This window comes from Vanacampus margaritifer, chromosome 14 (genome assembly GCF_051991255.1).
Source record: "Vanacampus margaritifer isolate UIUO_Vmar chromosome 14, RoL_Vmar_1.0, whole genome shotgun sequence".
Classification (NCBI taxonomy): domain Eukaryota; kingdom Metazoa; phylum Chordata; class Actinopteri; order Syngnathiformes; family Syngnathidae; genus Vanacampus; species Vanacampus margaritifer.
Genome location: NC_135445.1, coordinates 3,845,054 through 3,863,269, shown reverse-complemented (window position 1 = coordinate 3,863,269; position 18,216 = coordinate 3,845,054). Strand labels below are relative to the sequence as shown.

General features: G+C 42.2%; 1 protein-coding gene across 1 annotated transcript in view; it reads right to left on the bottom strand.

Annotated features, from left to right (window-relative positions):
- LOC144034125 (netrin receptor UNC5D-like) overlaps positions 1–15,760 on the bottom strand; it is a 117,209-nt gene extending 101,449 nt beyond the window's left edge. Inside the window, exon 1 of the mRNA XM_077542678.1 lies at positions 15,703–15,760. The gene's annotated coding sequence lies outside the window, so the exon portion shown is untranslated. The remainder of the gene's footprint in view (positions 1–15,702) is intronic.
- Positions 15,761–18,216: the final 2,456 nt, after the last annotated feature.

The window sequence follows — 18,216 nt, the reverse complement described above, 5'->3', positions numbered from 1 at the left end:
CCTCTGGGGGCAACGGCCAAACTCCACCCCCACATACTCTGCACCGACCTTGAGCCGGGAGGGAGAGAGACGGTGCAGACGGGGTAAGGATTGGCTCTCACCCAAAGTGGAGCAGTCACCTGTCGCCAGCAATCAGCCCGGCGCTCTCTCTTCAAACGAGGAGCTGAGAGCTTCGGCGGGGACGGGAACACTCGGGTGTCAGAAATGCGGGAATCTGCTAACAGCAAGTCGAGACACAAACGACACCTGAAAAATTTGAAGTTTGGTCAACAAAATGACCGACACCGTTTTAATCACGTGATTTGAGCTCACTGACTCTCTCAAGTAAATAACTATTCATTCTCTCACCTACCTACCTAACTAACTAACTAACTTAAACAGCTCACTAAACAACAAATAAACTAAAACAACTTACCTAAGTAAACAGAGTCACTCATTCACTCCCTCACCTAAACAACTCAACTAAACAAACTCACTAACTTAAATAACTAAACCCACTAAATAACTTAACTAACCAACCAACTAACTAACTAACTAACAAAAAATAAATGAACACACTCATCTAAACTACTCAACTAAACACTCACTCACCTAAATAACTCAACTAAACAAACTCACTCACATAACTAACTAAATAACTTAACTAACCAACCAACTAACTAACTAACTAACTAACAAAAAATAAATGAACACACTCATCTAAACTACTCAACTAAACACTCACTCACCTAAATAACTCAACTAAACAAACTCACTCACACAACTAACTAAATAACTCAACTAAACAAGCTAACTAACTAACTATAGAAAACATGTCATGTAAGCTGTAATGTCGGAACGTGAGCCTAAGCTAAGGCTAATGTAGCTTCCTAGTCTGTGGGTGACGAAAAGATGGAAAAGCCAGAGAGGTGAGCGGTGCACTCCGTCAACAACGTGGCAGCTTGTTGGAAGCAGGATTGATAAGGAGGATGCTTGTTAGCGCACACACACACACACACACAAACATTCACACACACACACACACACTGCGTGGTTTCATCTGTCAGCATAACAAGAGCTCACATGAACAAATGGGCTGTAGGGGTGCAGGTGTCAAGGCCCAGCCTTAATATGAAATAATAAAGCGTACACAGGAAGTCGGAGGGGGAGCGGAGGGCATTAGCGGGCCAATCGGGGAGCGGCGTGATGGATGAAGTCGACGGCGAAGGGGAAGAAGAGCACCACGCGTCACATGGAGTTATTTGCGGCGCCGGCTCACTTATTCGGCGGGTGAGCGCCGACTTAAATCAATCCATTAGATCCATCCGTCACGCCGCTATCTCGGCGGGAGTCTAACGCCTGATGGATGTGCTCGCGTCCGCCGGGATTCCTGCCGTAACCAGACCCCCGCCGACTCCTTTTGCAACTTGTGGAGCCGAGTGCGCAGCGGGAGACGGGAATAAACCAGGCGTGCCACATAAATGTTCATGAGATGTAAATAATTACGATAAATAGGGAAAAACAGCGAGTCATTGGCGGCCCCCCTAATTTTATTTATAATTACCCACGTTGATAGTTTAAGCCATAAGTGTGACACTAACCGTGATCCCCAAACACTTTAAAATAATTTCTTACGTTATCCTCAAAAATAAATGGCTCACTCGAGTTGATCTCTGGGACTTTCCATAACTTCCACTAACACTAACTTAGCTCCGCCCCAACATACAAATGGCTGATGACCAAATGACCAAGTGAAAATACGTTTCTACACTAATATTTCTCATGTAGCTCCAACTAGTTCAAATGACACGGTCACCTAACACAACCAATGTACGCGCTTTCACAATGAACTCACTCAACTATTCACCGAGTCAGTTAACTCACTCAAGTAATTCAACTAACTCATTCAGCTGACCCACTGACTCAACTATCAACAAATTTACTAATGACCATGTCACCTAACACAACTAATTTACTCACTCACGTAATCTACTCAACTAACTCAGTCATCAAACTTCTCACCCGATCACTCAACTAAATGACTGAACTGACTGACTGACTTACTCACTCACTTGAATAAATTACAAAACTCACACACTTACCTACATAACATAGCAAATAATGCACCGAAATAACAAAACTCAGTCAAACCTCTCACCTAAAGAACTAAACTAACTCGCTCAGCTAAATTGACCAATTAAATCACTCATCGAAAATAACTCACTCAGTCACTCACCAAAATGACTAATTCACTCACATGATCCAATTTACTTAATAACTCATACAACTAACTCAACCAGTTTTACTTACCCAATCAGCATCAACTAACTTACTGATATGACTAACAAACTAAATAACTGAATTCACTCACTCGTCAATTTATTCAGTCACACAACTAACTCACAAATGAACTCACTCAACTACAGCAACCTACTTCCCAAACGTACGCACTCAAACAACCGACCGCCCGACTAGCCGACTGACTGACTGATTACTATATAACTAGGCATCAAAAAGTGATCCCTCATCTCAATGCCGTGAGCAATTTCCCCAGCCTGCTGTCATAAGGAGCATTGAAAATGTTTGCCCATGCGAGACAAAGGTGAAGGAATGTAAACGTTGACTTTTCCAATCGCTTTTGTTTCTTGCACTTTCTCATCAGCCGTCCGGCCGACAGCAGTCGACCTTTTCACTTTCGCGCGAGTGCGGTAAAAAAGTGCTTAAAGCCGCTCGATGAAACAATTGCGGCCGGGAGGAAGCGACGCGAAGAGGAGAAGCTCTTCGAAAAGGCGGGCGAGCGCCAGCATCCGTCAGCGACGAGGCGCCGCCTATTGCCTCTGCAAATCTCTCCCTCATCCGTCTCCTTCTGCGCAGCCGCTGCCTCCATCGGCGACCTTGCGCTGGTGAGGAACGCCGCCGCGCACACGCCTGTCGCAGAGTGGCAGCATGATGGGTGGCTACGCGCTCATGTTTCAGCATTCCGGGCCAAACGTGGTGATATACTGCGATACTCGCTCAGCAGGCGAGCCTCGGATATGAATGTTAATTTCGCAAATGACCAACTGACTCAGCCGCTCTACTAATACATTTTAACTTTTGATTTACTTTAAACATTTTACACCCATCAAATTTGATTAAGCAACATATTCAACTAACTAACTAGCTTACTCAATTAAGCAACTCACCTGATTAACTCGCTTACTCAACTCAGTCACAAACTCACCCAACCAACTCACAACTTTTTTACCCACTCACTCCTAACAAACCCACAAAACTTAAATAATTCAGTTTACTTACTCAACCAACCCTCTCAGTGACTACCCCAACTAATAAACTTACTCAAGTAATTTACTCATCTAACCAACTCACTCAACGTATTTACTATTTACTCAACCGACTCCTACTCAACTAACACAACTGTTCACCTTAATAACTCACCTAACCAATGTACTAAAATAAGTAACTCACTCAGTTGACCAGTTCACTCAGCCAGCTAATTGACTGACTCAACCCTGACTTAAAACTTTTTCAAATGAACTAACTACTTGACTCGATTGCTGGCTCCTTTGCTCACTCATTTACTAGTCATGCAACTTACTAAATAAAACTTACTCAATTAACCAACTCACTCAGCGAATTTAGTCACTCAGCCAACTTGCTCTACTAACTCATATACTCAACAAGCTTACTCAACTGATATGTCTTATTTCACTTACTCAAAAATAGTACCTAACTTAGCTAACCTACTCAGTCATCTTATTTACTAAACCAACTAAATGAATAATAATTTTTTGTCAATGAACCAACTCAGTCAGGCAATCCACTCACTCAACCAACTTTTGTCTAACTAGCTTCCTCAACTAACATACAAACTTTTTAACAAAGTTGCTCGCCTAACAAACTGACTCACTTGCCCGCTCACTCGCGCTTTATAAAAGTTCTCTCAACTAACCAAATCTTTTAACTGACTTACTCAACTAACTCAACTCAGCAGACTAAGCAAGACACGGATAGCGCGAGAGGGGTTTTACGCTCAGATACAAATCAGTCCGTGCCTTTGGGCTTTTGCCCAAAAGCACCCAGGTAGGTAGCCGAGTCAGATGAATCCTGGGAACATTCGTCATCCTGCCGGTCCATGACTAATGTTGTTGTTGCTCGAACCTTGCGAACAAACTAAAAAGCGTACACTTTTTGTCTGTTGTATATATTATATTATACACAATGCATTTCTGGGAAACCATGACATGCCTCATGCAAATGAGACCCCGCCTCCTGCGTCTAATTCACTAGCAGCCTGTTTACAACAACGGTGCAATTACTGTACATACTGCCTTATTGTACACTTTCCACTCTTTTGCGTGGCGCTGGATCATCGTGGTATTTTTTTTTTGTCAACAACGACGCAGCTGTCAACAAGATAAAATTAAGGACTGTATCGTGAAGTGAGAGAGAGAGAGAGAGAGAGAGAGAGAGAGAGAGAGAGAGAGAGAGAGAGAGAGAGAGAGAGAGAGAGAGAGAGAGAGAGAGAGGCTACCCGCCTACGACTATCATCTGTTAGAAAACTGCAGTTGTTTGTTTACATTCAAACTCAGCTTGTAGCAAATGCACCATTTCAAGTGAATGGGCAGGCGACCAGTGGTTAAAAAAAAAAAAAAAAAAAAAATCCTATTTCAAGTTATTAATTTTTCTTCATTATTATTATCCTGATTATTGTGTTTTGTTTTATGGACAGCATTTTGTTACAAGTTGCCTGTAGTGCATCCAAGCCGCCAGCTCAAGTTGTTCCCACCCGCGTCCCGTGCACCACTCATAGCCTCGTCATGGCAACCGTCAACCCAGGGTGTGCGCGCGTACGTGCACTTTTATCCGCCTGCCTCCTTGTTCCACAGTGCCGCACCGATTCACTTTTTTTTTTTTTTTCCACCGCGCCTGAATTGGTTTAATTAAATCGTGGGGGTCCCGAGTAACGTGCTGATGAATTTCAAGGAGCGCGGGGACGCGTGCGTGCGTGGGCGCGCGCGCGCGCATGCGGAAGGTGGAACCCTCGGCAGCTTGGCCCGGCGGCGTCTGATCGGTGGCGGTTTGGCATTCACGCCACGCGCTTAATGTAATATCCTGGCGATCATCATCAGCGCGCATGTTAATCACAGATTTTCGATTGTATTGTCGCTAATGGACTGGACTACGTATCCGTCCTTATTTCCCTTTTTTTTCCCGCCTTCAGGTGCGGACATGAAGTGATGTCGTTAATTAATTTCCGCTCGCGTTCATTGGGACTTTTTACATTCGACATCCGCATATTAAATCCGCTAATGGACGAGCGGCGGCCTGAGCCGACGATAAACGAGGGCGAAGTGAAGGGACGCATGCATCATCTTCATCATGAGGCGTTTTTTTTTTTTTTTTTTTTACAAGGAGGAGGAAGAAGGGGAGGAAGGGGAGCGAACTTTGTGTGCCCAAGTATGTTTAGCTTGTGCTTGTTATTTAAAAGTAGGGGTTAAGCCAGGCTTTGGGCTTTAAATGAGGGTTTCAAGCCAGGGTTAGGGTTTCAAAATAGGGATTCCACTGCCATTGACGGCTATAGACGTCCAAAATTCATTTAAACTATTTCTATTAGTTTATTAAAAAAATTAAAATTTCCCCCCACTTTTGTTAACGAGAGTATGAAAACCTAGAACAGATATATAATGTGTGATTAATCGTGAGTTAACGAGTGAAGTCATGCGATTAATTACGATTAAAAATAGTACTCGCATGACGCCCCTAATTTTTTTAATAATCTTTTCTTTAAAAAAAAATTTTAATTAAAAAAAAAAAAAAAAAAAAATTAACAAAAATTTTAAAAAAAATATTTTTTTTTTTAAAAAAATTAAAAAATCAGGGGCATCAGGCGATTAAAATTTGTAATCGTAATTATTCGCATGATTTCACTAGTTCACTCACGATTAATCACACATTTTATATCTGTTCTAAATGTAAAAAAAAAAAATCTAGGTTTTCATACTCTTGTTAACAAAAATGGAAAAAACGAAACTAATAGAAACAGTTCAAATGAATTTTTGACGTCTATAGCCGTCAATGGCAGTGAATGAGTTAATAATAGATTGTGTAATGAAGGAGCATGGTGTGTTCATTTTCATATAAGGCTTCCCCTTCATATCAGGGGCAGGAAGAGGGGGATGATGAACAAGAAGAGAAGGGGGAAGAGGAAGAGGAGGGGGAGGAAGGTGGGGGCAGGAGGGCGGTGAAGAGGAGGAGAAAGGGGAGAAGGAGAAGACGGAAGTGCAAGCTGGAAGGGGATAAAGAGGAGGTGAAGGAGGGGGAAAGGGAGGAGTAGAAGAAAGAGGAGGTGGAGGGGGTTGAAGAGGGGGAGGGATGAGAAAGAGGAGGAAGAGGAGAAGAGAAGAAAGAGGTGGAGAATAAGGACGAGAAAGAGGAAGAAGAGAAATGGAGGTGCAGGGGAGGGAGAAGAAGACATGGAGGGACGAGAAAGAGATGGAAGAAGCAGAAGGAGGATGAGAAGAAGGAGGAGGCAGAAGAGTGGGAGGATGAAAAGAAGTGGAGGAGGTGGAAAAGGAGAAGCAGAAAGAGGAGGAGGAAGGGAATGGTAAGAAAGAGGTGGGGGGAGAAGAAGAGGGGGAGGAATTAGAAAAAGGAGGAGGCGGAAGAATGTGAGTAGAGCGAAGATGAGGAAGAGGAGGATGACAAAAGAGGACAAAGAGGAGGAGAATGAAGGGGAGGTGGTAGAGCAAGAGGATGAGGAAGGGAGGAGGAGGAGGAGGAGGAGGAAGGAGGTGAGGCAGTAAAAGGCAGCAGGAAACGAGCCAAATGTTCAGCGTTAGCTAACATTCTGCTGCTGTTTGAACCTCATTTACACCACGACGTCGGTGTGTGCGTGCGCGCGCGCGCGCGTAGCTCCCGTATTCTCATTAGATCGGCCCCCGATGCGGAACGCTCAAGCGGTGCGTTTGTTTATTTAGCTAGCGGTGGCCGCGCGGTGTGCTCAGCCACACGCGAGGCGGCAGGAAAAGCCAAAACTCAAATCCCTACTAAATGATTCCGATAAGCCTTCATCTGCTCTCCGAAAAAAAAACAAATGCGAAGTTTGGCATTAAAGCAGAAGCAAGAAATAAAAGCAATAAAGCTTCAAAGACGGTGGCCAGTCTGCATTTGTAGCAACAATCCAATATAATATCCATTTTATATTTAATACAGAGCTGTCATTCAGGTGTTGTGTATCACCCTTTAAAAAAAAAAGGAAGTCATTTCACAAGTTTGTGTTTGTTGAAGTTTGGGTGTGGCCGAACTTCTGATTGGCTGACGGGGCAGTTACAATTGAGCCCTATATGAATTCTGCCTAGTAACAAGTGGAAGACAAACATCAGACGAGGAGAAAAAAAAAAAAGGACGACAATGAGGAAGACAGAAGATTTGCAAAAATACTACTTCATTTTCAAAGTAGGGTGTCAGGACGAAGGTTAGGATTTCGAATTTGGGTTCGAAGGCATGGTTAGAAGTTTCAAGTCAAGGTTAATATTTGAAACATAAGTGCTTCCAGTTAGGGTTTCAAACCAGGGTTGGGGTATCATGTCGACTTTCTAGTCAGGGTTATGATTTCAAATGAGGGTTTTAAGAGAAGGTTTGGGTTTCAAAGTCAGGCTTTCCAAAATTACAGTTTAAAGACAGGGTCAGGGTTCCAACCAAGGTTTCAAGTCTATGTTAGGATTTCAAATTAATTTGCTGAACATTCCCCCAAAAATATATTAATATGCTTTTATAGTTGGAATTACCCAGTGAGGGCTGTTGACTTTCCACACTATGAATATGAAAATGATTATCGCAGCTCAGCAGCGTAGCGATGCGCCGCTTCCGAGGCTTAGCGCCTACGTCTGGGAATTTTTCTATTTGGCGACGCCATGAGGCGCAAAAGCTGCGCCAGGCTCGGACCGGCCGTTTATTAATAGACGGTCTGAAGTGAGCGCCAGCCGCTGCTCCCCCAACACTCGCCACCAATTCGCCCGATCCGTTGCGGCGGGAGAAAAATGTGGGACGGCAACTTGAGGATTACAACTTTGTTTGCCAGCGTCCACAGATGGTACAAATGTTAAGTTAGCTAATAGGAGGTTTAGGTCAGGGTTAGGGTTTCAGGTCAGAGTCAAGGTTTGAAATTGAGGTTTTCAAGCCAGCATTGTTAGTTATACAATGTGGAGATTTGCATTACGGTATGAAGTCACAAGGTTTCACATTAGGGCTTTAAGAATGGGTACGGGTTTTAAACTGGGAACAGGGTTTGCAATTAAGGTTTCAATCCAAGGTTAGTGTCAAAAAGAATTTTATGCATTGGTTATACTTTCATGCAAGGGTTGGGGTTTTAAGGTAAGGTTGGTTTAGTGTTTTAAGTTAGTGTTTCTAAACAAGCTTCTGGTTTCAAGTTATGGTTTCAAACCTGAGTTAGGCTCAACTAAGAGTTGAGTTTGAAAGTAGAGGTTTAAGACTGGGTTAGGGTTTAAAGTTAGAGTTTTAAGTCAGGGTTAAACTTTCTAAATAGGATGTTAAATTTGAGTTTAAAGACAAGGGTAGGGTTAAAAGTAGGTTTCCAAGTCTGGATGACAGTTGAAGTGTGGATTAGGGCTTTCAATAAAGAGTTAGGTTTTTTTAAAGTAAGGTTTAAAGCCAGGTTTAGGGTTTCAATTTAAGGTTTTTAATTAGCGTTTCAAGCCTGGGTTGGATATCATGTGAGAGTTTGGGTTTTAAAGTACTCTTTTAAGCCTGGGTTGGGGTTTCAAGTTAAAGCTGCTTGTCGAGATTACGGTTTCGTGTTGGGGTTCAAGATAGGATTTCAAGTTTGGGTCTGATTTCAAGTAAAGTTAGGGTTTTAAAGATTGGTTTCAAGGCCATGTTGGGTTTTCAAGTCAAGGTTTATACTTTAGGTTACGGTTTAAAGTTTTGGGCCCGAGTTAGGTTTCAAGTGAGATTTCAAGTTATAAAGTAGGTTTTTCAGACTTGTTAACATTTTACTCAGAGTTAGGGTTTCAAAAAAAGGGTATAAAGCCAAGATTAAAGTTGGAAATTAGGGTTTGGGGTTAGGGTTTCAAATTAGAGTTGAAAATCGGAGTTGGGGTTTCAAGTTAGGCTATCAAGCAAGCACATTTTCTTTTTATACTGCGGTGGACAATGTTCATTTTGCTCGCAGACACGGCGCCCGTGCACATTGTGCTCATTAATAATAAAACATGTCACTCTTCCGCTGTCCACTGCGGCGACCACTCGGGTTGCAGTGTGATGGACAGATACTCGATGGGCCAGCAGGAGCAATATACGCTTACACCAGGGCGTCCGCTCAGCCGTCAATAGACGATGCAGATGTGAAGAAAAAACAACAACAAACAATTTGCCGCATGGTGATAAATTTTCTTTGTCCTTATTGGGGATTGGGCGCTAAGAATTTTTTTTTTTTTCTGGCGCTAAGAAATTCTTACAGACCACGGGCGTGGTCTGACGAGGAAAAGAACAGGACGACGACAGAGGATTTCAATGCAAGGTTGGGGGGGGGGCGTCCCTGGCTTCTCTCACCCAAGTTCATTTGCAGCTCACCTGCGACGCAAACGAGCGCACGCGCGATGACAAAACGGACGCGTGGGAAAGCACGTCAGGAGAGGGAGCGGTGATTCACGGAGGCCGGCGGGTTGGCCCGCGTAGCGAGCGCTCGTCTTCGCGGCGCGCTAACGAGGTAGGAACTGACGAGGCGCCACATCGGAGGTGTTGCTTGGGCCGGCGAACCGCCTTCTGGCTCCGACGGCCATTCAAGTCACTTTGGGCCAAACGCGTGTTGCGACAAGTGTGGCGAAGCCCGGCGGCGCTAACCTGCTTTGAAGTCGCTAAAACGCTTCTCTTTGCATCCGATTCTGCTAAAAATAATCACGTAGTGTGGAGCCTTTTAAAGTTTTCATATGTTTAATTGGGAAGCCATCTTTGGAAATGATCTTCCTTATTTTTACATTTGTGAGGCTCATCTGGAAATTGTAGTTAAGTTGGGGGTTTCTGACAGCATTAGGGTTTTATGTAAGCATTTCAAGACGTATAAGTCGTTTCAAGGATTATAGTTTCAAAGTTAGGCTTTCAAGTCAGCATGAGGGTTTTTAAATAACACTTCAATTCAGTGTTACGGTTTCAAAGTAGAGTTTCAAGACAGGGTTAGGGTTTAGGGATTCATATTAACATTTCAAGCCAGGATTATAGTTTCAAAGTAGGGTTTCAAATCAGGATTAGGGTTTTATATGAGAGGGTTAGGGTTTCAAAGTAAGGTTTTAAGTCAGGTTTAAGGTTTCCAACCAGTGTTAGGGTGTCAAACACGGCCTCCGATTGTTGATATATTATATTTTGATGATTTTCTGATAAGGCCTAAGCCCCGCCCACCCTCACTCTGATTGGCCGGCCAGCATCCAGCATTTCCTACTGGAGATGTTTCCTTCCCCGAAATACACATCGACAGACGAGCGCGCACACATGACATGAAAGAGCATAAAACATGTCGGCGTCAAAACTGGCTGCTGCCTGTCAGAGCGCATATTGCAGCCTGAACGGGGAGCATCCGGGGAGTCGGGCCTGGCCGCCGGCTTTTTCCTGCCCGAGACCAAGCTTGTTTGCGTACAAAGCCGCTCGTGTGAATGACGGCGGGCCGGAGGGTCAACAGCGCACAAGTGCAGTGGGGGGGGCTGTTGGGGTATCGAGCTGATGAAACGGGTTGCAAAGCATCACTCTGCCCTCATCAACACCCACTGCAGCCTATTAAGCAGCTTTTCTCGGCGCTATTGTGCAAGCATATTTTCCTGCAGAGTAAGACCTCCTGCTGCTTAGCCCTATCTCTTCATCGGCCTTAAAACAAACAGGTCTCATATGACCTGAACAGTTTGGATAGTTTGTATTAATTAACAAATTAGTACAAACACAATCAGATAAAACAACTTAAGTGTCTGCTGCTCCTTTACAAGCTATATATATATATATATATATATATATATATATATATATATATATATATATATATATATATATATATATATATATATATATATATATATTAGGGGTGTCCAAATGAGTGTGTTATTTTTTAGTTAATTTAAAGTCCGCGTGATTAATGACCGCCCCTTACTTGGAAAGCCTTTACGGGGGGAATTCCAGTTGCAACGCAGCAGAGACGTCCACGTCGTTAGTTTAGCAGTAATAAATTTTAAAATAATGCATATATTTGTGGAGACTGGGGTCAAGTTGTATTTTACAATTTTAAAAATGTGCAGAATTTCACAAGTTACTTCATTTTAAGGATTAGATAGCTCTTAATATGACAAGAAAAATGCAGAGCTGTCACCAACGTCTTACAAATGTAATAATGCCATCTAGTGGCAGAAAAATGACCTTAACACAAATCAATATCACACTCGTTTTTTTTACAGTACAGTACATCTTTTTATTTTTAACTCAGTTTTATAATAATGTAATTACTGTATCAATGACTAAAAGATCCAGCCATATTTCTATTAGTTTAACACTTTTCCAATTTTACAACAGTATGAACTTAAAAAATAAAAAATATTTTATTGTACGTTTAGAACAGATAAATAAATGCGATTAATCGTGAGTGAAGTCATGCGGTTAATTACAATAAAAAAAATAATAATTGCCTGATACCCCTAATATATACATAAATAACTAGAGTGGATGCTATAAGAATATAGAAGGCGCAGCACAATGTCAAAATGCCAAAAATCGTTTCATTATTTTTTCCTTCCTGATTATCGAGTTCTATTTCCCTTATTAAGACACACTACACAAAATTTGTATTTTTTGGGGGGGGGGGGGGTAGCAGCTGGAAAGCAAAAACACCAAAATCACACGTCTAGTTCTTTGAAGAGATTTTATAAGAATTCCTCAGATGAATTCATCTCCTTCTGGCCCGCAGGCTGTCGGAGGTGAAAGGAAATCGCGATCCATGACGCAACGCGCCGCACAAAACGCCTCGGTTGCCACGGACGGCCGCTCGCCAAGGTCTCTCAGTTCCACGGCGTCGGCTTTGTTGCCCTAACGCCGCAATCAATATGAATGAGCCGCTTGAACAACGGAGCACCGCGCGTCCTTTCGGGGGGGGGCTTTGCAGCTGCAACGGGCGAGAGGCGTGCGCTTGCAACGCGGGCCCGCATTGGTGCTGCAATCGCCGATGAATATTGCAGCAGCTTGGAAGCTCACCGACAAAAAATAAGGACGTGGGGATGAATTCGGGTTATTGATTATTACTGGAAAACAGCATTAATAAACTGCTTTGTTTTTGCAGGTGCATTCTTCTTCAATGTTTTGAAATTTTCAATTCACAGCACGAAACGAGGTCGACATCGCTAGCATGACCCGCCGAAAAAAGAATCAAGAAGCCATCATGAAAAAGGACACAGGAAGTCTGCCATTTTGTTTTGAAGAGGACATTTTAGGCATATTTTGGCCAATTCGAGGGGCGCTACAAAACTATCTTGTACAGGGCAAACATACGGTTTGCGGGCTGGAACCGGCCGGTCAGTGGGTGCAATCTGGCCCTTGAGGGCAGAACAAAAACGGCAGTTTTTCCTTTTTTTGTGAATTTTGACCACTGGAGGGCGCAATGACAACCACTTAAATGACATTCTGAAATGTGAGTTTTTTTCAGAATGTACTTATTGTACTAATTATGAAGTTATTTATAGTTGATAAGGCCATGGACAAACAAACCTTTCTAATGTGAAAGGGTGAAATTCAAATAATTAAAATGAAGGACTGAAAGGATTGCTGCCAAATTTTAAACCCCTTCATATAAGTTTTCATTTAAGTAGTTTTTCGGCTTTACTGGGCCTAATCTTGGTGCCTTTTTCATATAGTGCGTAACGTGTCGCTTTCATGTAACGTTCATGTTTTCACCTATGTAGTTTTGTCTCTGTGCCTAAATTTCATCTACCATTTCTGTATTTTTTTTTAATCTAATGTTTGTATATTTTTATGTGTAATATGAGTTGTAATAGTGTTTATTTCATTTTGATTTTTGTTTCTAAATCTCATTTATATTTCATGAATTTTAACTCTTTGACTGCCAAAAACGTTATATAACGTTTAGTAAAATCCTATGGAGGAGTGCCAAAGACGTTAAAAGACGTTTTTTCAAAACAGAGGTGAAACTAACCATTTTCTATTGTTGATTACTGAAAAACGGAATAAGGTAGAAACAAACTTTTTTTTCTGATGAAAGATGAGAGTCCAATCTTTCATTTGGTAGTATGTGTGTTTCCATAGTCCAAACACATAATTTTCTGTGGACCTTGAAAGATCAGTCAAAAATGCTTAAATCGGCTGGCACCCACGGCATCCCTTTTCTGAAAACGTCTGGCAGTCAAAGAGTTAAGTCTGATTTTGTTAGTTTTTTTGTAGTTTTTATTTTTGAAAATGCTCCGTTTCAGTAAAATTTTCATTAGTTTTATTTTTATTTATTTTTTTTAAATATGGGCCGTATTTGTCAAGAGCGATTCTCTGTCCAAGGCCCGGATAAAAATGGATGGGTTGCATCTGGAAGTCCATTGGGCAAAAAAAAAACTGTGCCACACAAATCATGCGAATGTTTGGCTGCGGCGACCCTCGATGGAAAAATCCGAAAGTCATGTCATACTAGATTGATCAACAACATTAAATAGTAGAAGACGTGACATTCTCGCATTGTGCGCGAGTGAAGCTCGGTGGCGAATTTTTGATGATTCATCATAAAACGTGACACTCCGAAAACCCAACGATTATCAGCCCAATTGCAGGTGTTCCTAATATCGCGGGCTGCGGTCAGGACAAGATAAATACGCTGTCCGTCATTGAAGCCGGCAGTGACAAACGAAAGACACATCCCGTAAAAGGCATTTCAAGTTCCCATCATGCATCATCATCCCTGCCGCTACTTTTTTGTCCTCACATTCAACGTGTTGCACCCCCGCCCCGCCCCCTCTCCCTTTTTCGCTCGCCCCCCCCACCCAGTCTCTATCTGAGGCTAATGGCACATGCAGGTTCAGCACCATTAGTCGGCTCTGTGGACTCGAGCTGCACCTATTACAGCGCCGCCGCCCGGCTCTCTGGAGTGGGCCGAGCCTACTTTATCACTGCTTAGCCACCACCTTCTCTCCGGAAGGTCACGCGTTTCTAATGACTCGTGACGCCAGTCGCTGGCAGCCGACGAGAGCCAACGTGGACAGCGAGAGAGAGAGAGAGAGAGAGGGAAGGAGAAATGCCGGTAATTTTCACAGGAAGAAGAAAAAAAATCAAAGAGAAAAAGCTGAAAATAAAAATAAAACATGACTCCAGTTACAGAGCACCAAAACCACGAATGGTTACAAATTCATCTGTTTGTTGTATTAAAAAGTCAATTTTCAAAACTGTCTCACCCTTGAACACAAATCCTGATTTTGACTTTGCTTGACCTGTGATGTTGTCGATAAAGCAAAAATGCAAGGCCCCCTACATCATCTGAACTCATTTGCTCCCAAAAACGTATAAATACGTTCTATTTTAAGTGTTTTAAGTGTCCCAAAGACGTGTTTATGTTTTATTTATGTGTTTTTTATCCTAGCGCATACAGAAGGCTTTGATGCAGCCTCTCAACTGCACAGAACGGTTGAAGCACTGGTAGTTATTACAAAAACGGCCAACAGGTGGCAGCAGAGTATAAGAGATCAACCAGGGCCATGTTGCAAGCTGATTTACTCGCAGTTCTAAACAGATTTGTGAATAATGATGAAACTTAACTATATTATATTGCTAATTGCTGCAAAACGGAAACAGATAGAAATATATATTTTTTTCCTGATGAAAGAAGAGACTCTAATCTTTCTTTTGGTAGGTTCCATGTTTTTAAAGCAATAGAACAGTAAAAAAAACAGCCGGGAGCGAAGGGGATTGCTTCAGTGAAAATGGCTGGGAGTGAATGAGTTCTGTGAATGGTTATTGTTTCAAATTAGGGCTACAAGGCTTTGTTAGGGTTTTGAATTCGTGGGGGTTCAAGACAGGGTTCAGGTTTTAAAGTTGTGCTTCAAGCCTGGATCATTGGTATCAAGATTAGGTTAGGTTTTTAAATCAGGGTTTCAAGACTAGATTACTGTAGCAAATAAAAGGTAATGGTTTGAAATCAGGGTTTCGAGCCACGGTTTGAGTTTCAAATTAGGGTTTAAAATCAGGGTTAGGATCCCAACAAGGATTAGTGTTTCAAGTTTAGATTTTAAAGCCTGAGTTTGGGTTAAGACTGGGTTAGGGTTTCAAAGTATGGTCTGAAGCCAGTTAGGATTTCAAGGTTTCAAGTGTTTAAAATTCGGGTTATAAAGTTATGTCATGCTTGGGTTGCAATTAGGGCTTGAAAAACGTTTTTAGGGTGAAGTTTGGGTTTCAGTTTGGGTTTCAATCAATGGAGTTTTAAACAAGGGTCATTGTTTTAAATTAAAGTTTCAAGCTAGGGTTTTCTATCAAGGGCTACAGTTTCCAAATCAGAGTTCTGCTTCCAAATGGACTGCTTATTTTTTTGTTTGTACACATGTTTGTACCAAGGCGAGCCTGTGGGCCAAAGGAACCTGCGGACCGAGATTCGGGCATGCGTCATGCGTGTGAAGGAAGCGAAAACTCGGCGGATGTGACAGCCGTGAAAACAGCCCGAAGGGGATCAACAGAGGTTTCATCACTTACGTCGGTCGGTCCTGATACTTTTTCCAACGCTGTCGTCTTCTTTCTTCTTCTTCTGTGGTGCTCCCTTTATGTGTGAAACAGACACTGCATTAACCTCCACCTCAACAATCTCATCTCAGACACTTCCTCGCAATAAAAGTTGTCGGGTAAAAAAAAAAAAGAAGCTTAATTTATTCCTGACTGCCGGCTGATACTTCCTTCGGTGTTTAATGCAAAGAATGTCGGGGTGTGTGAAAACGAGCCCGAGTGTGAAATGAACAGTAATTAATGTTGAATAAAGACTAGTGCGAGCGGGGCGGCGGCTAATGGGAATAAGATTGCATTCTTTCTCTTGTTTCTACCCGCCCGGCTTCTTTTTCTTTCTGTCGAATTCAATCAATACGCGTCGAGCGCCGTGAATGGGCGCGGCCCGCGGGCCAATCCCGCCAATCCCGGCTAAGCGGCCGAGATGGAAGCGATTGAGACGAGAAACAAGAGAATACGTCGACGGTTCGGAGACGGCCAAAGAAAGGCGGCATCTGTGCGGATGGACGGACGGGGATGAAGGCCGTGCGTGGATCGATGACGGTCGGATGGGCACGTTGAATCGGATGATGATTGGATGGATGGAAGGATTGTTAGAAGGTATGGATGAGTGGATTAATAGATGACGGATGGCTTGGTAGAGCGATGGCTGGTTGGACTTGATGAATGGGCAGGTTGGAGGGATTTGATAGGCTGATTGAAACATGGATGAAAGATTTGTTTAAGGCATTGATGTGTTATTGGTTTAGTTAACTCTTTGACTGCCAGACGTTTTCAGAAAAGGGATGCCGTGGGTGCCAGCCGATTTAAGCATTTTGACTGATCTTTCAAAGTCCACAGAAAATGATGTGTTTGGACTATGGAAACACACATACTACCAAATGATAGATGAAGATTGGACTCTCATCTTTCATCAGAAAAAAAAGTTTGTTTCTACCTTATTCCGTTTTTCAGTAATCAACAATAGAAAATGGTTAGTTTCACCTCTGTTTTGGAAAAAAAACGTCTTTTAACGTCTTTGGCACCCCTCCATAGGATTTTACTAAACGTTATTTAACGTTTTTGGCAGTCAAAGAGTTAACATGGATGGATGGATGGAAACCTGTCTCATGGACTGGAATTAGGGATGAATGGATGATGATTAATTGGATAGATGAACTGGGAATATTTTAACTTTGTTTTGTTTTTAGAGCTATTTTCATTTTATTTTAATTAATTCAAATTTTTTTATTTTATTAATTAAATTTTTATTTTACCAAATGTTTATTGACATGTTTCATCTTAAACTTGATTTTATTTTATTTTAACTCTCTTCTTTTATATTTTAACTAATTTTTATTTATTTTTAGCTTCATGTTTATGTCTATTCTATTGACTTTTATATTTTTTTACTTGTCTTTACACTTTTTCCTCATCTTTCATCAAGTCATTTCTTTTGTATTTCATTTTTTTTTTTTTTTTCTGGAGAGCTCAGTATTTTTCTTTCAGTAATTTTACCGATTTGACATGTCATCATCATTGCTCTCTTTTTTTTTTTCTTTTAAATATTTTTTTATTTTGTATGTGGGTGAGTGTGTGTATGTGCGTGTGAGTGTGTATTCATTAGTTCGCCTAAAACCTATTAAAAAATCCCATACCGTTCACCTAAACCGAACACTTCCAGCCAGAGTCGTGAGGCCGTCAGGAGACCCGAGGAAGGACCAAAGAAAGGAAAGGAAAGTGAAATCCAGCACCTTTGTATTTCAACTCTACATCCTCCATTTCATTTTGTTCATTTTACCTCTTTTTTTTTTGTAACCCTAACATTTTCCCCCCAATTTCAACTCTACTTTCCTCTATCATCTTAACTATTTTCTCTTTTTATTCCTTTTGGTATTGCAGAGTTGTCGGCGTGCCCCGAAAGGCCGTCGCTGTCAGGCCGATGTTGACTGAGCTCATCATATTTTTCAAAAAGGTTGAAAACCTCACAGGGAAAACTGCAAATTTCCTCCAGAGAATTGAGCGCGCGTGTCACTCGGAGCCAAATAGTGCAAATGTTTGCTTTCACAAGTGTTGGCGGAATTGCGCCCCGATTGAGGGAGTTATAACGAATTTACATGCACACAACGCAGCCAGCGAGGAAGCTAGCGCTATCTATTGTCTTCTTATCTGGAGGTGTGTGTATACGTGTATATGTGTGTGTGCCTGCTGGGTGGTCAAGGCTTCTAGAGAATGCAGGTCACACTCTTGTCCTCACACTTAAAAGAACTTGTCGGTGAATAAGGAGCGCGGTTGAAATTCCCCACCACGTCTCGCCTCGGAAAATAAGCAACAGGCGCGAGACGGGAGGCGGTGCCGTCTTTTAAAAGGGAGCGCAAACTTCACACCTCCAAATGCCATTATGTTTATCTGACACATTATCGCTGGCCTGAAATTACGGGCCGCATTTGGGATCACTCCTCGCCCCCACGCTGGGCCCTTCCGAGACTGAAGACGGAAGAAAAAAAAAAG